At 41.8% G+C, this 21,230-nt stretch overlaps 1 protein-coding gene across 4 annotated transcripts in view; it reads right to left on the bottom strand.

Annotated features, from left to right (window-relative positions):
- The window catches only part of GALNT1 (polypeptide N-acetylgalactosaminyltransferase 1), a 182,603-nt gene that overhangs the window by 74,777 nt on the left and 86,596 nt on the right, over positions 1-21,230 (bottom strand). Inside the window, exon 1 of one of the 4 annotated variants that reach the window (XM_067569944.1) lies at positions 2,597-2,677. The exons of the other annotated variants lie outside the window; for them this stretch is intronic. The gene's annotated coding sequence lies outside the window, so the exon portion shown is untranslated. Of the gene's footprint in view, positions 1-2,596; positions 2,678-21,230 lie in introns of those variants that run through there. 4 annotated transcript variants of the gene reach the window in all.

Raw genomic sequence — 21,230 nt, 5'->3', positions numbered from 1 at the left:
ATTCCAGTGCCAATATTACGGTAGACAATGTGACCATCTTGAGTTTTTGTCACCTTACAAACTTGTTTAGTTTTCCCAAGATCCAATATGGGTTTCCATCATCCATTCTTTTGAATCAAAAAGTAGTGGGAGTAAAAACCCTTCCCTGTGTGTTGCTGTGGAATGTGCTCTATTGCTCCTATAAGAAATAGATAGTTCACTTTTTGCTGTAAAACTTACATGTGAGATGGGTCCCTGAAGAGGGATGGGGTGGAGGTTTGGGTAGAAGGAATGGATGTAAAAGGGATAGTATGATGTAATTTTTGTCCACTTGTGGTAGAAAGATCGCAGGCGAAAATCGAATTAGGTGGATACTGTTGACAGCAATGGATGGTGAGGGAGGTCATTCAAACCCTCCACCAAGACTTCAGAATTGTTGTTTGTTAGAGGTTGGATGGGAGGTCGATGGTGTTTGGTAAGGTTGTCGACATCCTGGCTGTCTTTGTTTCTTTGTGGATCATAGTATGTCTGGTGTGCATATTTTCTTCTCATTGCACAGTGTATGTAGGGTGGGTTGCTTGCGAGTCCTTCATCATGTGAAGTACCTCATTTGTATTTTCTGCAAAGAGTTTGGATTTATCAAAGGGAAGATCTTCTATCTCTTCCTGCAACTCTTTGGGGAGATCTGCAGAGTGGAGACAAGATGCCCTTCGCATAACAACTGCCGATGCGGTTATCTTGGCAGCCATGCCAGCCACATCAAGGGAAGGTTGCATGGCTGTTCTTGCAATGAGCTGTCCCTCATTTATGATGAGTGTTGTCTGGTATGTTAATAAATTTCATCATTTTCATCTAGTTATTTTAGTCATAATTTGGTAACAAAGCTGCATAATTGGCTACTCTTAACTGAAGCATTGCAGATGACTATACTATCCTTCGTAATAGATCTAGCCTCTTCTAATCTTTTTCATGAGGTGCCGACTTGTATGTGGTTTGCCTGCCTCTCTGGTTTGCAGCATCAAGGACCAGAGAGTTAAGGGGAGGGTGTGAGAATCAAAAGAGCTCTGGGGATGCATCTGCCTAAAGATATGGTGACTGAGGTGGTGATGTTAATTTCATCTCAGTTTGCTGGAGGAGTTGCATCTTCTCCTTTCTCTTTAATGGTGGAGCTGATGTGGGTGCGACATCTTGGATCGATCGGTACCATTTTCATGATCAGTGTCCTTGACGGTGCTATATCGGCTGCCGGTACTGGCACTGATATTGGTGCCGTGTCCAACATCGCAGGGGTCAGCGGTGCCGTGTCCATCATTGGCGCTGTCTCTTTATGGGGTGCCATAGTTGGTGCCATATGCTCCGTCAGTACTGAGGATCTCTCGCTTGGCTGTTTATCCTGCGGTCTCTGTACCATTGCTTTTGATGGTGCTGTGTTGGAGGAGGTCGACTTAGTTTTGCCTCTCAACTCCACACCACAGCACTGACAGCCCTTCGGTGCTATGGCCCATTCCATATCTGAGGAACCTGAAGCCTCATAGGTACTTGACCTTGGAGTTCTTTTTACCCCTTGAGGAGAGCTTCTCTTCTTCGGTGGCTCCTTCCTAGGTGAGGTTGAGGATCTCTTTCTTGAGGATCTCTCTGATTGATCTGTAGGATCTGGTCCCAGGTCAGAAGAGCATCTCAAAGACTCTTCCATTAGGATTAGTTTAAGTCTGAGATCTCTCTTTCTCCTGGTTTTGACTTTGAAACTGCTGCAATGCATGCATTTCTGAGGTACATGGCTCTCACCCAGACAGCAGTCACATTCAGAGTGTCTTTCTGAAGCTGGCATGGCCTCTCAGCATGATATGCATCTTTTAAAACCTGGAGAATCAGGCATGTAGTCTGGTATTTAGAAAAAACAATCTATTTCTTCTATTAATGGGAAGAGGAAAGGAAAGAAATTTTGGGGGAGGAAGTGGGTAAGACAGGTAAAGGTAAGTACTAACTGACTAAACCAAACTACTGACTAAACTAACACTTTTCTAACAGTATAAGTAGAAGTGGGACAAGTTTGATAGGAACTGCTGAGGCTCAGTCTCGGACTGCAGATGGTTGAGAAGGCACTGAGGGGATCAGATTGCGCTCATGCCAAAAGAGGCACTGACGGCACCGCAAAACGGAAGCACGACCCAGACAAGTACTGCTGTAAAATCTCCAATCGAGGGACATGAGGATGTGACGACACCTGACATGGAGCACACACAGGAACACCACTCGAAGAAAAAACAAGGCTTCAGAGCAAAGTGGGACCATTTAAGTATCACAATTTGATGGACTTCCTTTGCACGTATACACTTAACATACAGGAGTTTTAATTTGTGGCAGTGTTTTTTATACTATATAGTGTAAATTCTATATAAGAGCCTTTCACTACTTCTGAAAAAGAGGGCTTCATCTTCAAACCTCAGATTATAGCCATTTATGTTGAACAGGGGTCTGTTAATTTATACAATTTACATCAAAGTCTATCATTAATCTTTCAACCAGTGACCTGAATACTGACAAAACCTTCATTGTGTCCACACATTTCAATCCAACCTGCTAAATTCTCTGCCTTCATTAGTATTTCATAATTTACCTGACATCAAGAGTATGAAATTTTCCTTTCGTCTTATTTCAAAGATTTGGATAGAAGAAAGGCCGCATAATCTCATGAATCAAGTAGAAATCTTCTTTAGACCCTGGAAACAAAATCCAAAATGGTCCTTAAAACCATTGTGGTTACAGAATTCAAGCAAAATTTCACAAAAGGAAAGTAGCAATTTTCTAGTTTTCCTGACATAAAGACTGTCCGCAGAAAAGCATTTTTTGATAGAAACAGAAGAATTCTGTTCTCCAAACAGCTAAAACTAAACTATTTAAGCCTCTTTTGCCAAAGGTATTTCTCATGTTGGAATGATCAGTCTCAACTGAGGAAAACTGAGGCTGTGTGACAGCTCAGACCAAAGTGGATAATATTAGTGTCTCAGGATGAGAAGTTGCAAAACTTAAACCTACACTATGTTGGCTTACAGTGGCAACCTGATTCTTAAAAAGTTAATTTTATTATCTATAAGACAAACAAGATTAATACCTTCTGCCGTGTTTTTTTTTTTTTTGGGGGGGGGGGGAGGGGAGGGAAAGGAAGAGATATTAAAACTCATACCAACAAGAAAACTTAAGCCAGATTCTACAATAGGCTCAAAATATGCTATGCATTGTGTCTAATATGGAAATATCTCTGAAAAGCCTCCTGCTCTTGACAGTAACACCAGATAAAAAAGGTTGCTGAACTGAAAAAGGAAGTCCTTGATGATCAGAAGCTTTCAGATTTTTAGCATTACTATAGTCATTGCATCAACTGAAATTTCCTTCAGTTTATTTATCAAATGTCAAGGTCAGTATGAGTTCAGAGTCCTAGCTGGGTGAACGTTCAAACCAGCAAGTTCAAAACGAAAGAGTATCCATTGCTTTGTTCCTAAACTTGATGTAAAGCCATCTCAAAGTCTTGATTATAATGATGGCACTATTTCTGAGCTGACAGGAAAGGATGTTAGGGCTTTAATTCCTTCTCTGAATGATCTATTTTCACATTATTGGAATCTGAATAGAACAATTAAATATATCCTGAAAGTATACAAAAATTCTGGTAATTTATGGATCTAATCAAATCTCTATGCCCCACTAGCATACTGTGTCATATGTAATCAACAAATCAGGTATCATTAGTGGCTGAGACAGCTCTAGATCCATATTCTCCACGTTGAATATGCATTATTTATACTATGGTCTCGACACAACGATTGGTGGTGCTGCCTTAAATCATTCAGAAGTAAATTGATAAAATTATGGAATGAGGGATGAGTGTGCAGCTTCACAACACTCAAGTACAGAAGTAGATCTAAATTATTTTAAATGCTGTCTGGGAAAAAAGCACCTTTACATATTCTCTGATGTGCTCCCTTAACAGTCTTGGTTTCAATATACCTACTTAAGCAATTTAAGGCAGGAAAAATTAAGTTTGAATTAGGTTTGCATGCTTTTCTCAATCTCTACCAAATTAAATTATGACCTAAATAAGCAGTTTCTATTATATAGCAAATTATTAGAGGCAAATCAATTTAAGATCCAAAGAGTTAACTTTAATATGTTCTCATGCATAAATATATAACACTTTAGGCAGGTCTACATTTAGCACGCTGCAGCTGCACCGCTGTAGCTCTTCAGTGGAGATGTTACTATGACAATGGGTGACCTCCTCCCGTCGGCGTAGTAAATCCAATTCCGTTTTAGGCGGAAGCTATGTTAACAGGAGAAGCTCTTCTATCGACATAGTGCTGTGTACACTGAAGGCTAGGTCAGTATAACTGTCATTTAGGGGAGTGGATTTTTCACAACTCTGAGCAACGTAATTACACTGATATAAGTTTACAGTGTAGACATGTCCTTCATATTGTAAGACAGACATGCAGGAAGTTTTATAAAGGTAAATTCTTGTAAATTGGATTTCAGCAGAGCAAATGAAATGCATTATATTAGATTTATGAAAATATCCCTTGTACTTAATTCCAGGCTGTGAATGTGGGTCAAGGGGACGAAAGAGACAGAAGCCATTCCCACTATGAACTCACACAGAAAGCAGTCTTTCACAAAGCTGTGAATTCTGACATTTCAACTCTTTTGGCAATATTCTCCAGAACCTATCAGTTTAAAAAATATATACATTTCTACCCTCTCTCGGTAGTGAAGATAACCTTGAAATCGTTAACTGAGTGTACACCAATGCAATTTTTTCCCGCAAAGAACCTACAATAATATCCAAGCCATGAACTGCCCCACTCACCCCAATGGTTTAACTCAAACAAAGATAATTTGCATGACAACATTTAACTATTTTACTCAATAATACTGTGATAATTTTGGCACAAATATTTAACATTTACAGTGCAGTAGCACACCAAGAGGCCAATACCTCACTGTGTTAAATGCTATACATGCAAACATATGGTGGCAGTCCCTACCTCAAAGAGCAGATATCCCCAGCTGAAGTGCTTATCCTACAATTCCAAACTGTGTCCTCTTCTCCTCAGGAAGTAAAGTCTCTAACTGTACATTACCTAGCTGCCATAACTTCCATCTACTCCAGAAAAAAAAGACAGTTACTTACCTCTATTATAATTGTTGTTCTTTGAGATGTGGGCGCTCACAGAACCAAAGTCAGAAAATTTTGCCTAACAGTACCCATAGGTGTAGTGCTTACTCCCCTCCCTTCACAGCCCTCTTATGGCTATGTAAGGGCAATTACACCTTTACTCCCCTCAGTTCCTTCTCAGCCGTGGACTGCTGTGTAGAGTCAGGCCACTAAAAGAATGCCAGAGCACATACAGCCTGGGACTACTTGGCCAAGCTCAGATTACTAACCGAGGCCTGATAACTCAAACTCTAGAACACAGTCAAGAATTAGGCACACAATTTTTAGAAAAGCAGATAGCATAAAATCACTTCAGGCAGAGATAGGAATAAAACCAGGTTTCTAATAGCAACATCCACATTTTATGCACTAAGCCACACTGCCCTACAGACTGAACATGTCAAAGACACAGGCTTTGTTTATACAATACTATTTCTAATCACTGCACTGTTCTCCTCTGCCAAAGCCAAAGATAAAACCCAGTATTCCTGATTGACAACAGTAGAATACTGGAAAACAAACAGCTGTACATCCCATTGACAAAGTATGAGTTAACTCCCTCTTCAACAGTTGGTTCACACCAGTAACAGCAGTTATTCTTGCGGCTCAAATGGCAGAGGCCTGATTTGGGGATCTGAAGGTCTACAGATCAAATCATTTTGTGGCTGCAAAGAGTAAAATTTATTTTTCCATTTAAAAAAACTGGTTTAATTCATATAGTGAGAACACATGTTTTTAACAATAGCACTTATTTTAAATAACTGGTAAATCATGTGTGAGACGAACATATCAGTCATTTGTGACCTATTTGGATGGAGGAGCATTCCAAGGTCTTTTCAAGATATATCACTATCCCTAGTGTGGGCTAGGGTAATATTTCTACATGGGATTTGAGGAGCAGGGAATTGCTCTCTACTGGATTCTGGGAAGAATGAATAAAAGCATGCCCCATGGGAGTACAAAGGGATTGGTGCCAGGAGGGCTGGTGCCGAGAAGGGTTCTTCAAGGGCTGGTACCAAGATAGAAGCCAAGTGAATCTCAATACCACTGAGTGTAAGATCAGCTGATACAGTGAAAGTCTCCAGCACCTGGTGGGGAGGCTACTGATGCTCAGGTGATCAGTACTGTGCTAGAACATGCTTTGGCACCAGAAATGATGCAGCATATCCCGATACTAAGGGAGATGGAGAGTTAATCTGGATTGCTCTCTTGAGCTGATTTAGTTTATTGTTCTTAGACTTCTCGGAGTCAGATTGCGCTAAGCTCCTGTTAGTCTTTTGCCTTACTCTGCTCCAGGGAAAGAATAGCGATGAAGATATATACCGTCTCTGGCAGGGTCTGAACTGGGGAACCTGCACTGGAGTTGTGTGCAGTACTGGGATGACGTCCCAAGGCCTGAGTCAACATTGAACCCTTTTCTTGATATCAGGAGTCAGAACTTGGGGAATGGAGTCTGCTTCTGGAAGCAAGATTTATGGATCTGGGATGATTGTTTTGAATCAAAGGAAAGCCTTTCGGAGTCTGAGGTAACCCTCATGAACTGTTCCAACAGGAACAATTTGAGGTGAGATTCCCTTAACTTTCTTGTCTAAACAGAAAAGAACTGCAGTCAAACATACATCAGGGATATGAGACTCCCCCAAGGAGAAAAGGCATCTGATGTAGGCCTGTCACAAGGAGGACAGGGCTTTAACCCAAAGATTCCACCATGAAGGCGAAGTGGCACAAATCCTTGAGGAGATTCCCTGGGTAGAAAAAAAAGGGGGAGGGGAAAAATGCTGCTAACCGGCAGAAAAAAAAACTACCACTAAACAATATTACTATTATTTACATAAACCTGACTAGCATGAGCAGACACTGCAGTTCTGACTTGCTGTTATGTGCAGTAAGAGGAAACTGAGGATCTGTGCTAAAGCATGGTTGGGTCCATGAAATTCTTTCTACCCTCAGGTGCGGCCAGGGGAGGGGGGAAGGGGAGAGGAGGAGAAGGGGGCATGAGGAATGGCCCTGAACACTGCTTTCTACATAGTTCTGAATTTGCATGCATGGGCACATGTACAACAACGAGATCCACAGAGACTTAAACTGAAATATTTAAGACCCGCTCAATGGAAAATCAACAGCAAAGCCAGTGATCTCAGACAAATACAGACAGCACCACCAGAAAATATGAAAATCAAGAAATTCTAATGATTATAATATTGAAGAATGTGGCCCAAGACATGTGTTGTCCTAAATAGAAAATCAATTAAACTGCCTCCTGAGTGCCAGGAAAAAGGACATTATGCTTAGAGTGCTGGATAGCTAGAAAAATGCCAAAGAATGTTCACTGATCATAGTTGCCCATCTGGAAACAAACTTTGGAAAGGGAGACTAATGGGGAAAGGACATTTTGATATAAAGAATTATTTCAGGGACCTGGAAAGAAATGAAGATGTAATCAATTTTTATGTATATAAAAAGTTTGTTTTGAAACAAAAACTGGCATTTCAAATATGTATACATATCAAGTAGAAAAACAACCTTTAGAGATATGGATTTCAACTGGAATACTAAATCCAAACCCCTTGAACTCTGAGCAAGTTTAGAGTGAAACTACTAAACAGACCTCATAAAGGTATATACTATAGGAAAGTCATAACTACAGAACGCAATACCAAAATTACTGTGGTTACAGCCTGATTTAAAAAATATAGGTTTAACAGTCAATTCTGTTTTTAAAATTATTTTTTTAAACAAACTCATTTTTGAATATATTTTGGGAATTCTGGACTCCATTTAATTCATCATTTCAAAATCTAACACTATAACTTTGAAATGAAGTGATATTTACCCATGTTCTTTCATCTTTGTTTTCCTTTTTCACATAAAATTTGGTTCTCAATATGTACTATTTGTGCAGTCACTGAGCCCAAAAACCTACATATGTAGAGCTACTCAAAAATCTAGCATTTCAGATTAAGTCAAAGTACAAGTGATTTAGCAATAAAAATCCATATTTTAACACACTGCAAATTAGAAGTAGTTGTATAATGTACTCAGATGTTTTAGCAATAATATAGCAGAAATTAAAGCCTCAAGTTCCATTCTATTTCACAACCAAATGCTCACCTATTATTTTTAAAATTTACCTTTGTAAAGTATCTTATGCTACAAATTTCAAATCTGAACTGTGTGTAGAAATATATAAAAACCATAGGCGTGCGCATGGGGTGTGCTGGGTGTGCCTGGGCACACCCTAATGCAGGGCTCAGGAAACCCGCTGAAAATAAGGATGCCGGAAGTTTTTCTGGCGGTGGGGAATGACGTGGTGGATGACGCAAGCTGCCACTGAAAATAAGGACGTCAGCAGTTTTTGTGGAGGCGGGGGAACGATCTTGCGCCTGACGTGAGCTGCTGCCGAAAACAAGGACGCAGGTATTTTTTCCAGCAGCAGGTAAGGACGAAAATAAGGATGCAGGTAAAATTCAGTAGTGTGTGCATACCCTAATGAAATGTGCACATCCAATGAACTGTGCTGTGCATGCCTATGATAAAAACACTGGGGAAAAAATGTGTGAATGCTTTAAAGGCTTTCCAAACTCAATTATGGTTTTAAAACAAAACGCCCATTATTGTACAAAAACATCCAGGTACAAAGACTAACACAAATCAGTTAAAGCAAAATGAGTCTAGTTACTGCACAAGGTACTTAACTTTACATGTTTAATTCAAAATCCCCTGTCTTTTCATGGTGTGTTTCACAATGCTGACATTTCAATTTAAATGTATTTATGTTTCCTTTTGTTTTATGTTTTTTACAGCACAGTAAAAAGCCCTATGTGACAGTGTATTACATTCGGAACACAAGAGCATCTATTTGCATAATTTTGCCAGACCCCGTCAAACATATTATGGTGTCCTTATTCACCTTATCACACTACTATAGCATCATAACATGAATGCAAAATGAGTTATTTTTAAAAAGTAGCTCATAAAAATGCCTATGAATATCCATAAGAACTTAAAGGATTAACAATGTTACAGAATACATTACACCATATCAGATCATCAAGTCCAGTACCATACAGCAAAATACAGAATCATAAGCAAAAAAGCCCACAAATGCAAAATGCTAATAGTGCAATGCCACATAAGAAAAATTCCTTTTAAATTTTGTAGGTTAACTTATGCTTTTAAGTCTGGAATTTGATTGCCCTTATTTTCTTAGTTTGCATAATTAAGAATGGTCTATAAAGCTACCTTCCCTTTTATTGATTAATTTAAATTGTCTTTACCCTACAAAATATGACTTACAAATGGCTAAGTAAATAGTCTTACACCCGAACACAATTCATTTAATTTCTCATCTTTCCACTTAATTTTAAAAGCAACTATACTCTCGAAATTGGTATATTAAAGACTTAATTTTTCAAAGCAAGAGTGAGGTCAGTAAGCATGAAAAATTATTTACTTTTCTTCTGAGTCTCAAAGCAGAACATGACTTGAATTGAAACAGAACTTAAATCAGTTCTTAACTTTCAAATGAGGCAACTGTTTCTGAATTTTTCTAGGTTTTGCTCCACAAACTCTATTTTTCTTACCAGTAAGGAAGTTCTAGAAACAAACATATCAAACTGAGACCTAAGAGAAGCAACTGTAGATTCTACTCCCTGAACAATAATCTCAAGAAAAACTCTTGAACCTTGTAGAACTAAACCTCATCTGGAATATTACAATATTAACCAAAAGTCTTACACACTGTACCAGACAATGCGCACCCACAAAGACACTCTCCCTATTCCAAACAGCTTATAATACCAGGGCTAGATCCTACAAATGAATCCACACAAGTGGCGCCATGTGCCTGGACACATCCATTTAAAAGAGCTAGCCATAAGGGTATAAGTGACATGGGGGAGAGGAAAAAAGAGGGATACAATTAAATATATGCAAACTTATATACACATATAACATGAAACAAACAAATCTGCACCACTTTTAGAAAAAGTAAGTTCTTGCTTTACATCCCTCATACTAAAAAAATACAGTCAAGTAGTAATTATAATTAAACAAATAATAGCAGTTAACAAGAGGAAACAATCTAAATGTAAATTCTTAATTCATATAATTTTTTCAAAGTCATTACGAACCCATATAATTCAAAAAACAAATCTAGCTTAATAAAAGTCTTAAAATTGATCACACTATCACTAAAGAAAAAACATCATCACTCTCCAATACTACATACCCACATACCCTACAAGTTACTTTTGACATAGTATAATGTTAAAATATAGAACTAGAACTCTCATCACTCTGATAATGTATTTTGGGGTAGAAGGAGAGAAGAAAACAGATGTCTAACAGCTGGACCTTCAATCAGCAGCACTGATTTGCCTAGTGGCAAAATACACTGATTTTTTTTTTTTTTTTTTTTAAATGATAGAATTTATTTGTTTACCGGAGGAAAAGAATGAACAATTCAGAGCTAACATCTCAGAAGGCCATCTCATCACCAGGACAGTACTACAGGCTTCACTTAACTCCACAGACATGGTGGCATGCTCCATCACAGCAGCTGTAGTCATGTGTTGTGCATCATGGCTCCATCTCTCTGGTTTTCCGAGAGAAGTGCAGTCTTTGAGAGCTTGCTTATGTCGATTCCATTGTAGGTGACTTACCAGCAATATCCTTGAAGGTGGGTTTGGAGTTCACGAATGTGCCATCTGCAGCACTGCTCTCCCAAAGCTGGTGTAGTCGCGGGCCTGTGGATTAGCGTTATTGGCAAAAAGGCCCACATAAGCGTCCCTGCCCGTGAGAGAAAAATGGTATCAGACAGTGATCCCTCATCAAATCCACAGATTGAGCAAAACTGATGGCATTTCTTGTTCAGGTTGGATGCAAAGAGTTCCACTTGAGGAACTCCACACCTTTGGAGGATCATACTGGCCACTTGAGGATGGAGTGACTTCTCATGGCAAGGTAAGAAGGATCTGCTGAGGAAGTCTGCCAGGGTATTTCTAGCTCCTGGCAGGTGGGACACCATGATAAGAAAGTTGTTCTGAATGGTAAGGTTCCATAGCCTCCTGACATAGATGTAAAACATCGCAGCAGTATTGTCTGTTAGAACCTGGATCACTCTGTCTGCCATATAGGGGAGGAATACTTCGCAAGCTAAGTGTACCGCCTTGAGCTCTCTGACATGTCAGTCCCCTGGATCTGGTGAGGGGATGATGAAAGCTAGGGAAAACATGGAACTTTAGTCTCTTGAGATATTTGTTGAGGCTCCACAGATCTAGGATGGGTCCAAGACCCCCTTTTGCTTTGGGAATAAAAAAGTAACAGGAATAAAAACCTTTCCCCCACATGTCTGGAGGAACTTCCTCCAAGGCTCCAACCCTCAGAAGGGTTTCCACATCTTAAGCAAGGAGTTCCTTGTGAGAGAGGTCCCTGAAGAGGGAAGGGGAAGGAGGGAGGTGCACAGGGGGCAAGGAAAACTGCAAGGTATAGCCTTCCAAAACGATACTGAGGACTCAAGGGTCCAATGTAATTCAGGCCCATACCGGGAGGAAAGGGGAAAGGCAGTTCAAGAACAGGCGTGGATCTTATAAGGAGACTGGAGTGCCATTCTCAGGCGCACCCTCAAAATGGCTGTCACGAGGGCCCTGGTTGAGAAGAGGAGGAAGTTAAGGCAGACTGATATCATTTAAAAGTCCTGTCCTCATCTCTTCTCGTATATGAGCCGAAGCAAGGGGGCCTTGGAACTTACGCTGCTGTTGAGGTGGGTGAAATTGCTTTCTTGAAGCCTGTGGTGCATAAAGGCCCAATGAACACAAGGTGACTCTGGAGTCTTTTAATCCATGGAGCCTGGTGCCCATCTGGTCTGAGAAGAAAGGGTTTCTCACCTGGTGCAGTAACTGATGTTCTTCAAGATGTGTGTCCCTATGGTAGTTCCTTTTTAGGTGTCGTCGCATCCTGTGGCCTCAATCAGAGATCTTCTCAGCAGTATTCGCTCGGTCTCACAGCACCATTGGTGCGTCTTCTATCGTGCATGTGGCCCAACCCCCTCAGTTCCTTCCCCACTACAGAGTCCATGGTTAGAACTCCAAAGTAGAGAGGAGGGAGGGTAGGTGAGCACCCACATGGACACACATCTTGAAGAACACCAGTTACTGCAAGAGGTGAGTAACCCTTTCTTCTTCTTCGAGTGATGTCCCTGTGGGTGCTCCACTTTAGGTGACTGTAGAGCAAGTACCCTGCATAGGAGGAGGGACTTCAGAATTAATTGTTTTGTACAGATGACAGTACCGTTAGTCCTAGTGAGGCATCCCGGCTGATGCCTAATCAATAGCATAATGTTTTATAAAAGTATGAGCTGATGCCCATGATGCAGCCTTGCATATGTCCGTTATAGGAACATCATTCAAGAAGGCTACGGGCAGTGGATGTTGCTCTCGTGTAATGAGTTCTGGTCCCTGAGGGAACCTGTAAGCTCTTGTTCATAGCATATGTGAATGCATGTTGAAATCCACTTAGATAGTCTTTGGCTGGAGAGGGCCCTGCCCTTCGAGCGCTCCACTGGTGACACAAATAATTTGTCTGACTTTTGAAATAGTTTTGTTCTCTCCAAGTAGAAAGCTATGGCCCTCCTGACGTCCAGAGTGTGTAGTGCCACCTCCTGTGGATTGGAACGCAATTTTAGATAAAAGGTAGGTAGATGTATAGGTTGGTTAATATGGAAAAATGACACTACCTTTGGCAGGAATTTAGGGTGTGGTCTAAGGCTGATTTTGTTTTTGTGAAATATCATGTAGGAGGGATAAGCCATCAGCGTGCTAATCTCTCCTACTCGTCAGGCAGATGTAATAGCAACCAGAAATGAAACCTTCATTGACATAGGGAGGAACGAACATGTTGCTAGAGGCTCAAATGGTGGTTTAGTAATGGGTCTGGAGTACTAAACTTAAATCCAACGATGGTGTGGAGGCACGAACGACTGGAAATACTCTCTCTAACCCCACTAAAAATCTTATTACTGTCGGGTGAGAGAATACTGTCGTACCATTTATTTTGTTGTGGAATACGGTGATTGCCAATAGATGTACTCTTACGGAACTAACGGATAACCCTGATTTCTTTAATTCCATTATATATTTGAGAATTATCTGAATAGAAGACGACGACGTGTCAATTTGTTGCTCTTCACACCATGATTGGAATTTATGCCATTTCTGCAGGTAAGTCTTCCTTGTTGTTAGTTTTCTGCTGTTTAATAATATCTGTCTCACCTGTTCAGAGCATTGCAATTCTTCGAGACAGAACCACTTATTAGCCATACTATGAGGTGAAGGTTTCGTATCTCTTGATGATAAATTTGGCCTGCATCCTGATAGAGAAGATCATGTCTCGGGGGAAGCGTGATCCGTTTGTGTATCAACATGCTCAGGAGACCGGAGAACCATGTTTGTCTCGGCCAGTCTGGTGTTATCATCATGGTTGCCTTGTTGGCCCTGATTTTTTGCATGGTCTTGTGTATCATTGGTATGGGAGGAAAAGCATATAGGAGTACTTCACCTCAGTTGAGTGTGAAGGCATTTCCCATTGATCCTGGCCCCAGTCCTGCTCTTGAGCAGAAAAGGTGGCATTTGTGATTCTGTTTTGTGGCAAAAAGATCTATCGTTGGATGTCCCCAATAATGGAAAATTTCTTTGATGACTGTTGCTCAATTCCCACTCGTGATTTCGTGAGAAATGTTTGCTTAGATTGTCTGCGATGATGTTTTGTTTGCCGGGCAGGTATGCCGCCGATATGTCGATATTGTGTTTTATACACCAATCCCATAGTCTCATTGATTCGCTGCATAGGGAGTGGGATCTTGCTCTCCCCTGGCAGTTTATGTAGAACATGAACGCTGTATTGTCCATCATTTTTATTAATTTGTTCCTTATGTGCAGTAGAAAGTGTCAGCAAGTGTTGCATGCTGCCCTAAATGCTAATATGTTTATGTGAAGGTAAGTTTCCGATTCTGACCATCTGCCCTGAATTGTGTATTCCTGCACGTGAGCTCCCCATCCTTGGAGTGTGGATCATAATCAATGGTGGCTTCTGGGAAAAATTAATTCCTGTCATCATACTGTTTTCCTGAGTCAACCATATCAGAGTCCTTTACCACGTTTGGTATTGTTAAGACTCTGTTCAGGCTCTGTCTGTTAGTCTGTATGCTGAAGCGAGCCATCCTTGGAGACATCGCATATGTCGAAGTGCATGGCGCACTAGGAACATTGTAGCTGCCATGTGACCCAAAAGCTGTAGGGCTACATGCGTTGTTATGGTATGGCTGTTCCTTACCAATGATATCAGGTCCGTTATAGGTCTGAACCTTGGCACTGGTAGTGATGCCCTGGCTATTGTTGAGTCCATGGCCGTTCCTATAAATTCTAGATATTGAGTTGGATTTAAAGTGAACTTTTCGATGTTTATCCTTAGTCTGAGTTTTTAAAATATTTTTATGGCTTGATAGATAGCTTGTTTGGCTAGGTTTTGGTTAGATGCCTTTATCAGACAGACAGTCGTCCACGAATGGGAAAATGGTAATTCCCTGTTTCCTTAAATGTGCTGCTACCATTGTGAGCACTTTGGGAAAGACTCTCGGTGCCATGGAAAGGCCATATAGTAGAACTCTGTACTGGCAGTGGTTGCCGGAGACAGTAAATCTTAGGAAACACCTGTGCGCTAGGTGGATAGTAATATGAAAATATGCGTCCTGTAAGTCGAGGTCTGAGAACCAGGTCCCCCTTTGCAGTGCCAGTATTATAGTTGTTAGAGTGACCATTTTGAATTTTTGTTGCCTCACGAATTTGTTTAATGTCCTGAGGTCTAATATGGGTCTCCATTCCCCACTCTTTTTATACAACGAAATAGTGGGAATAGAATCCCTTCCCTATGTGCTGAGGCGGTACACGTTCTATTGCCCCTATTTGTAGAAGATGTTCTCCTTCTAGTAGCAATATTTGAACATGAGATGGGTCCCTGAAAAGGGACCGGGGAGGATAGTGGGTGGGAGGAATGGATATGAGTGGGATGGTGTATCCTGAGTTGATTATTTCCAAAGCCCATTTGTCTGTTGTTATTGTTGACCAATTGGGATGGAACGGTCTTAAGCAGAATTCAAAATTTCTCTTTAGTGAGACTGCCACTGCATGCTGATTGGGGTTTCTCAGACTCTCAACCAACTTCTCAAAACTGTTCCTTAGATGGTGTAGGTTGAGAAGTGGTAGATGACTGTTGTGGCTGTCTGCGTTGTGATCTTTGTCTTCCCCTTTGAGGTTTGTATTGTTTATACTGGGGTTGGAAAGGACATCAGCGAGCGTAGGGCTGAAATTTGTGTTGTTTTCTTTTTGTTCCAGGTGTATATATGCCCAGTGTTCTGAGGGTCGCCCTGGAATCTTTCATTGAGTGGAGGACTTCATCCGTCTTCTCAGCAAAAAAAGCTGTGTTTTGTCAAAGGGCAGGTCTTCTATTTTTGTCAGTAGCTTCCTCGGAAGACCTGCAGAATGACAGCAGGAAGCCCTATGCATGATGATGGATGTGGCTGTTGTCCTAGCTGCGGTATCTGCCACATCTAAAGTGGCCAGCAGAGATATCCATGCTGCAAGTTGTTCTTCATTAATCAGTTTTATTTAATTAATCTCTTTTAGTGTCTGGGATGCCACTGGAAAATTGTGACAACTTCTCATAAATGTTGTGTACATAATTAGATAGGAGTGCTGCATAATTAGAGACCCCTCATTAACAAAGCAGAGGATGAGTAGACTTTCCTGCCTAATAAATCAAGACGTTTCCAGTCCTTATGTAGTGTGGCTTTATAGTTTGTCTGCTTTCCTTTCTGATTAGCAGCATCTACCACAAGTGAGTTTGGAGGTGGGTGAGTGAATAAAAATTCCATCCCTTTTCACTGGAATGTAATATTTCCTATCATTCCTCTTGTTGGTAGGAGAAATGGTTGCCGGTGTCATACATATATTATTAGCAGGTTCCATTAAAGCCTCGTCCATGGGGATTGCGATATTGGATGGTGTTGCCATATGCAATATTTTGAGCTACTTGTAGTGAGATTCTGTTATTTCCTCTACAGGGATCTCCAGATCTTGAGCTACTCTCTTAAAAAGATCGTTGAAATGTTTGGGATCACCGACAATGGTAGGTGCGGGGGGAATCACAGCTTCATCTGGGGAAGATGATGATTCATTTGTGGGAGGAGATATATCCTGATCCACAGTGAAGCTCTCCGTTTGAGGTTGCTTCAGCAAAGGTATTTGAAGCTGATGGTCTCACAGATTTTGTGGTGCTGACACGAGAGCTAGTAGGTCTCTCGTATGCTCTTGAATGTGACGACCAGGCATCCCAGCTATGCCATTGCCCGTGATATGGCATAGGAGGGGCAAAACCATGGTGGACCATAGCAGAGATATGGCTTGTGTCTCCTATGGTAGGCATGATAAGGAGGTGGTAGTGAGGGTCGGGGTAACGGATGAGTACTCAGATGAGAATTGAGCTTCCTCCGCATCATTATCATCGGCAATGAGGGAGTGTATCCGTGAAAACGCCTCATCATGTGCAAAATGTATTGGAGACTCCGGGGTGCCTTCTGATCTGGAGATGAAGACTGCAGAGGTTGTACGTGATGTTGTTTGCAACTCCTTTTGCCTGAAGGTGCCGGGGTCGGTGTCGTGGTTCCCATCGGTTCTGTGGTGGTAGTTGGTGCTGAGGACAGAACCACATCAGAGGTAGGTACAGTGAGTGGTGCGTCACTTACAGTCAGTGCTTTCCTAATCATCGGTTCCATGGCTGGTACTTTACTGACTATCGATGCTGCAGTCTGCATATCATCTATTGCCCGTGCTGTGATCAGTGTCGGTGCCAGTGTTGGTGCTGCTGTCTCTCTCGGCACCATACTTCTCTTCAGCGCAGCTGACTCTGGTAGTGCCAAAGTCAGCGTTGACCATTGGTCAGGCGGTTTCTGCACCGTGTTTTTAGGCGGTGCCGTACTGGAGGACAGGTTTTGAAAGTCACTCAACTCCTCACCAGGACGTTTTCGATCCGTAGGTGATACTGACTGAGCTGTACCTGAGGATTCTTTTGACTCTTTGGTACTCTGTTTGTGGGACAGCCTCTTAGGCGAATGTTTTCTTTTTGCTGCAGAGCTAGAAATAAGGGAAGAGGCCCTCTTCTTTAGTCTTCGTTTTGCTTCAGGCTTGTCCAGTCCTGGCTGATAAGGGTCTGAGGGATTTTTCCATTAGAATTAGTTTCAACCTCAGGTTTCTGTCCCTCCTGGCCCTTGCTTTGAGATTTTTGCAGTGTGTACAGTTGTATGGCACATGGGTTTCGCCCAAGCAGCATACACAGAGTGAGTGTCCATAGGACACTGGCATAGCCTCTCTACAAGAGGTACACCTCTTAAAGCCAGGGGAAGCTGGCATCTTATTACTATAAGCTCCGCTATTCGGAGAAAAGAGATAAAAAAAAATATATTTTAAACAGATAACGTAACTGACTAAATTAAACTTAACTATGACTAAACTATACTAATAACTAAGTCTAAAAACTGTCAACGAGGAAAAATTTTCTGACTGCTGGTAATGCTCCGTCTCGGCCTGTGGACGGTTGACAAGGAACTCAGGTGGTCGGGCCGCATGCACAATACAAGATGCACCAACAGTACTGCGAGACAAGAGCTGCTTGCACACGGCCCGAATGCATACTGCTGAGATGATCTCCGATTGAGGGTGAGGGACGCAATGACACCTAAAGTGGAGCACCCACAGGGACATCACTCGAAAAAGAAAAGTGCATCATCATCAAAGGGGAGATCTTGTATGGACAGTTGCACTTCCTGGGATAACCCAGACAACTGCATCCACAAACACCTATGCATTGACACAACAGAGGCCATGGATCTTGCTGCCGAATCTGTCATGTCCAGTGCTGCCTCCAGAGCTGCTCTAGCCACTGTCTTACCCTCTTCTAAGATGGTGGCAAAGTCCTGGGTGTGCTCCTCAGACAGTATCACAGCAAATTTTGTCAGCGAGTTCCAAATGTTAGTCATACCTTCCCAGCAGTGCCTGCCAGCTTGCAATTCTATTTTGAAGGCTGGCTGTAGAATACATTTTTCGACCAAATAAGTCGAGTTTCTTTGAGTCCTTATTTTTTGAGGTCGAACTCAGCTGACCTTGCCTATCCCTCTCATTGGCAGCAGCCACCACAAGGGATCTCAGGGGCGGGTGTGTGAAAAGGTATTCAAATCCCTTAGCCAGGACATAGTATTTCTTTTTGGCCCTTTTTGATGTTGGTGGCAAGGAAGACGGTGTTTGCCATACGGCCCTAACCACTTTGAGCATCCCTCTGAAAACAGGGAGTAGAACCTGGGCTGGCACCGCAGCTACCAGTACATCATAGAGGTTGCCTGAGGTGTCCTTGAGTTCCTCTGCCTCTATGCCCAGGTTGGAAGTCACCCTCTTGAGGAGCTCCTGGTGGGCTTGGAAGTCATCCAATCAGATTGAGGGCTCTGTGATGGTGACCACTTCCAGGGGTGATGATGATGACGGCAATGCTGGGGAAGGGGGCATCTCCTCCTTCTCTGTTCGGGCTGATGTGGTCGCTTGCTCATGAGGTTTGGTGCCTTGATCCGAAGCTGAATCCTGAGCCTCCTCCAGGGCCACGGAGTGCTTTCCCGAAAAGCGATAAGAATAAGGACCTGGTGCCATGGGGAATCCCCATGGGTTCCAATATGGCCAATGAATGGGCCATTGTCCCTGGGACCACCGCAAATCTCTGTGCCTTTGGGTGCTGGTGTTGATTAGGTCGCAGGCCAGGCTCCCCTTCAGAACCCGAGGATTTGGAGTCTTCCCACAGAAACAAAGGAGGAGCTGACGGTGCCTCAACTTGGCTGCAATGCGGTATGGGGGAGCAGTGTTGTGGGAAGGAAGAGTGCAAGCCCTGGAATTGGTGGCTCCATCGACGCAAGAAGCATTTCAAGCAGTGAGGGATCTGATGATCCTAATATTGCCGGTGCTGCCTAGACTTTTCTCGGCACCGGATAGAGGGAAGGTGCCAATGTGAAGGGAGAAGCCCATGATGGGTCCTCCACAGCAATCGCATCGCTCACCTGAATCATGACACTACTCGGTATCACCACAATCTCGGTCCTCAGAATGGAGGAGGCCCCCACTCGCACAGCACCGATCCCTGAAGTCATTCTCTCGCTCTCCCACCTCAGGATGCTCCCCACCATCTGAGCAGCACCGATAACAGTCTCCATGGTACCAGTACTCGTCTTCCTGGCACCAGTCGCCAGCGGCACAGCATCGGGACTGGGACTCCTGGCACCGGTCACCGGCAGCACAGCATCGGGACCAGGGCTCCTGGCACCGGTCGCCTGCAGCACAGCATCGGGACCGGAACTGTGTCATTTACCACAGCATTGGCAATCATATGGGAACCACCAGTTTGCAGCCTGAAGCCCCTGCAAATTTTACACTTGTCCTTCCTGTGCGTTTCCTCCAGACATTTTAAAAGGCTATCCTGGGGGTCGTTAAGCAGGAAAGGCCTGTTGCAGTAGTGCAAGATTTGAAACCCAGGGAACGGGACATAACCCACTCCCAGGCAAAAGTCCCTAACAGGATTACTCAAACTAAACTAACAATGGTCTACAAATAACCTGAAAAAAACTAAACTATAACTATTAAAACAGTACTGAGCATTGTGACAGAAAGACAGCAAAAAGTTCCAGTAACTGTCACAGGCGAAAAGAAGGAACTAAGGAAGCACGGAGCCAGCGGTACCTCATATACTGAGGCATGAATGTGGGGCTCCAAAGGGCGCCAGAGTCGGCCCTACGAATACTGCAAAGGGAAAAAAGTTCCAATAGCCATGCATGTGGGCGCACATACACCTAGAATGGAATCGTCATGAGCAAGCACTTGAAGAACTATATGGAACCTATATAAGAGTTTGTATCAATTACATTAGGTAAAGTTATTTAAAGTACACCATTTCTTGTTAATGTCTTTCCCTATTTAAATGAAAAAAATAGTTTGGTTCATTATAAACGTGTGACCTCTGAATTATTCAAACAAGTAATTTTCTCTTGAGATTTACTAGGCCTGATTAAAATATCTTTGTTTTCCAGGGTGGACTGATTTAAACCAATTTTATTTGTACTTTGTAGAGATCTTCCTAAAGAAAAGTTGATTCTCACTGGTTGGTATAACCATTGAAGTGTTGCTTTGCAACCAAATATAGCCTTTACATTAAATTTGGTACTATTTTTGATAACCTGAAGGATACACTGTATCTATACATAATTACTTAAATTATATAGGTTAACATACAGTTATTCAAATACTTAATTTTTACATTAAGTTAGAAAATGGTGAATGATGTATTATTTACTACATTAATTTTTACTCGTGGTTTGTGTCAAGCTGCTTTCGGATGGAAACTGGAATTCAATTAAAAACGCACAAAAATAGCATTCTAAATTAGTTAAATAAAATTACATTAAATGTGCTATATACATAAGCAAAAGATTTATCAAAATAGTTTGTATCTAAAAATTAATTTATTAAACAAATGAAGTATTGTATACAGTTAGCGAACTGAAGTAATTGTTTCTGGTCATCATGTCCTTCAAGATTTTAGGACTAGTTGACCTTATCTTTTCTCACACTTAGTTTTTACATAAAGAATGGAAGAAGAAAACAAGCTTTTCCACTTTTTAAACTCCCAGCCAGTTTCTCAATTCAATGAACTAGCCATTGAACAGAACTAGTTGCATAAAGTGAAATGAAGAGGATCCAACCATCAAAAGCTGGTTTAGCTCTTCAAGCCCCAAATGTTTATTAGCTAATGATTTTCATCAGTTCAGTGGTTTCACTTTCTTTAAAACTTTGATGCACTAATTATTTTCATAGATTATAGTAAATTTAGGCTTTAATGATATTACAAGTTGTCATATACTTTTCAATTCAATTTTATATGAGAAGGTCTCCATCTGTCTGTC

The sequence above is a fragment of the Emydura macquarii genome, unplaced genomic scaffold, assembly GCF_026122565.2.
Source record: "Emydura macquarii macquarii isolate MOO-44397 ecotype Brisbane River unplaced genomic scaffold, CSIRO-AGI_Emac_v2 contig_2975, whole genome shotgun sequence".
NCBI classification, from domain to species: domain Eukaryota; kingdom Metazoa; phylum Chordata; order Testudines; family Chelidae; genus Emydura; species Emydura macquarii.
The sequence above is the reverse complement of the archived record's forward strand: the minus strand, read 5'-3'. Positions and strand labels throughout refer to the sequence as shown.